The following is a 3,207-nucleotide window of genomic DNA, read 5'->3' as shown; positions in this document are numbered from 1 at the left end:
AGCTTTTCACCCACCAGAACCCCCAACTCCTCACCAGGGCTGCTCTCAGTCCCTTCAGCCCCAGCCTGAACCCACACCGGGCGTCGCCCCAGCCCTGCACCTGGCCTTGTTGAACCTGAGGCGGCTCATATGGTCCCGTTCACTCGAGCAAAGCCCGTCCCCTTGCTGGAGCACCCCAAAGCCAAGATAGACTCGCGCCCCGACAACACCCGCGGCCTGAGCAAGCGTCGACCTCAAAATGGCGCCGAGGGCCGGCAGGCGCTGAGGGGTCCCGGGAGGGGGCGTGGCTTCGGGTGAGAGGGGGCGTGGCCTCGGGGCGGGGGTGCGGCTGCTGCCAGCGTCGCCGGGGACCGCGCCCCGCCCCTCCCCGCCGTGACCTCAGCGCGCGCACCGGGCGCGCGGCCCTCACGTGACGCAGGTAACGGTCCCCCGCCCCGGCGCTCCCTCAGCGCGGCCTGTGCCCCGGGCGGCGGTGCTGGTGCCGCTGTCTACGGACGGGCCGGAGCCTCCCCGCCCCCGCAGGTCTGTCAGCGCCGGCGAAGGGCGGGGGACGGCGGTGCCTGGCGGATGGTTCCGGCCCGGCTTGGCGGGCTGTGGGCGGTGTGGCGGGGCCCGGCCCGGCCCATGTAGGCGTACCGGGCGGGCGGGGTGACCGTCCCCCCCGCCCAGGTCCACCGGGGCGGCTGGTGTTGCTTTGCCGTACGGTTCGTAGGGGGGTCGCGCCGCAGGCCTTGCCGGGCCGGTTCCCGAAGCGCGGCCTGCCGGTGGGGAGCCGCCGCTGGGGGTGAGGGGGAGCGGCGGGGCCCTCCCGGGCCGGGCTCCAGCGGTACCTCAGCGCCGCCGTGGCTGCGACCGCCCTGACATCCTCACTGCCTCCGGCCAAGGTGACCGGGACACCGGTGCAGCAAGGTGTTGCCAGGTGGCCGTGGGAGGACGTGTCCTTGCGTTGCGGGCAGGGGCAGAACGATAAAACCGACCCCTTCCAGATATCCCCCCGTGCTCCCTCACAGCGTGTGGGCAGCCGAGGGTCTGTGGTGATGTTACCCCTTTGGGACCCACTAAAGGCGGGTTTTTTTCAGGGGAGAGTGGTATATTGGGTACTTCAATGGCACAGAGATGCCGCCGTCACCCCAGACCTTGCGGGTGTGTTGTGTGGGGAATGCACAGCTCGTGTGTTTCCTCCAGGTCAATTTAGTGGATAGAGGATTATGCTGCTTTATACAGTGTGGTACATCTGTGCTGGAAGGAAAAGAAACATTTGTCACGTGGAGGAATGTATTCCTCAAGTAGCCTTATTGGATAAGGATATTCTATGCCTCTCTGGTTTCAATTATGTATGACAGGCTTTTGATACTTTATTATCCTTATCCTTTTTTTTTTTCCTGCTATCAGCCCTGTTTTCTTAGAATTATTCAATCTTAAGAAGAGCTTTAGTTGCGTGGGTAGTATAGGAGAAAATGACCATGATAGTGGATGAAGAAGTATTTTTGTGACATACGGACCAGACGTTTCAATGACTACTTCTACAGAGCACAAAGAACATTTGGCATTGGTAGCAAGACTTCATGTATGTGTTAAAAAGCTTGGAAAGGGTACTGGCAATACCAGGAGAATATCGTTTCATATGATACTGTGCAGTGTATTTATGTTTAAAGTGATCTTGAAAAAGTCTAGATAAACACTTAGCTATCAGAAGTGTCTTGCTGTCTCTTTTTCATGTGCTTTTATTACCCTCTAGATACCTGTGTAGAACAATTCAGAAGACTCTCCATGACATTAGGTCACTTCTAGAGTTGAAAGTGCCAAGGTGAAAGCTAGCTCGTAGCTTGAGACACATATGCTGTACTGCAGAACAGCTGCAGAAATTTTCAACTGCTTAGGGCTTTCATTTACTTGCACCGTTTTAAGGGTGCTTTGGTACATTAAATATCAGGTTATTCTTTTGGTTCACTGCTTCTTTCTTATTTTTGACCTCCGGTAGAGAGTTAATTAATATCTTCCTTTAGGTTGCTCTTAGCTCGGCTTGATTCCTTGCCAATCACTGTTTTTATTTCAGGGTTGATTTAGGAAACATAGCGGAGTGGAACAATCCTAACTATTTCTGACTTCTGCCTGCTGTCCTGTGTGCTGATTTTTGACTGACAGTCTCAAGGCTGAGTGGGCTGGAATGGTCTATGATCATGCTGGTGGTCTCCGATTTGTTTAGCTGCTGACAGCTGACATCTGTGCTGAAGAGTGGTGTGTGCGAAAGGAAAAACTAGGAAGAAGTCAGTTTTGTTGAGTGAGATTAATCTGTAGTTGGAATCTGACTGGAATTACACAGTTGGTGGCTTTGTCCATTTTTATTTCATACCTGCATAAAAACAAAGTCATTATTTTTTTCATATTATGTCATTTACGCTCATTTTCAAATCTCCATGACAAATTGTTGTTATTTTGCTATGCATTCTTTGCTAACTGCTAGGGGAAAGATCTACACATTCTCCACATAGACATATTAGGGAAAAAGCATGTGAAATTGCCTGTATTTAAGAAGCTTGCCGCTGTAGTATGAAAAAGTGAGAAAAATGTTCTGCTCATTCCTTTTTCTTCCAGCTGTTTGCTATGCACTTTAAACGAGGGTGGGTAACCTTTTAGGTATACATGTCCACCCCTCAGGTATGTGTGCAGAAGTTTGTAGGAGAGGATGGGATTTGCAGGGAATAAGATGGGTGGAATAATCATTTCTATCAGAGCGGGCACAGACAAAGTCTTAAGTGCCATGGCGACCTCTCAGTTCTTCCTGTTGTGTTGAAATCTTACTAAGTTTTGCAAAATGATGTGATGTGTACATGGTGTTTTTTAGTGCTGTTGCGAAAATTATGTATGCAGACAATATATTATCTCTGTCAGTGTTGTCCCAGTTGTTCTGAGCTTCTGCAGGGCTTAATCTGCTTTCAAAATGGTGCTGACAGTATTTATGTTCCTACAGTAGCCTAGGAGCCCTAATCGTAGACCAGGTGTGGACACTGGAGGAAATCAGTGCTGTAATAAGCTTTGAATCTGTGAAATGGGAAATGACAAGTGGATATAGGTAGATAAGAAATAATGCTAATGTACAGGAGATTCAGCATACCATTAGCCTAATCATTGCTAATTTGCTGAAAATACCAAGTAAGGAGAGAAGAGTGTGTGGTTTTGAGGTTTTGGGGATTTCATAGGTTTAAA

General features: G+C 50.8%; 1 protein-coding gene across 2 annotated transcripts in view; it reads left to right on the top strand.

The window, feature by feature from the left end:
* Positions 1-348: 348 nt before the first annotated feature.
* Positions 349-3,207, top strand: part of OGDHL (oxoglutarate dehydrogenase-like) — a 57,463-nt gene continuing 54,604 nt past the window's right edge. Inside the window, exon 1 of one of the 2 annotated variants that reach the window (XM_014940559.1) lies at positions 349-418. The gene's annotated coding sequence lies outside the window, so the exon portion shown is untranslated. Of the gene's footprint in view, positions 523-3,207 lie in introns of both variants that reach the window. The other variant, XM_014940558.1, reaches the window with a different exon arrangement.

This window comes from Calidris pugnax, unplaced genomic scaffold, assembly GCF_001431845.1.
Source record: "Calidris pugnax isolate Ruff unplaced genomic scaffold, ASM143184v1 scaffold39, whole genome shotgun sequence".
Taxonomy (NCBI): domain Eukaryota; kingdom Metazoa; phylum Chordata; class Aves; order Charadriiformes; family Scolopacidae; genus Calidris; species Calidris pugnax.
This window is presented reverse-complemented; position numbering and strand designations above follow the sequence as displayed.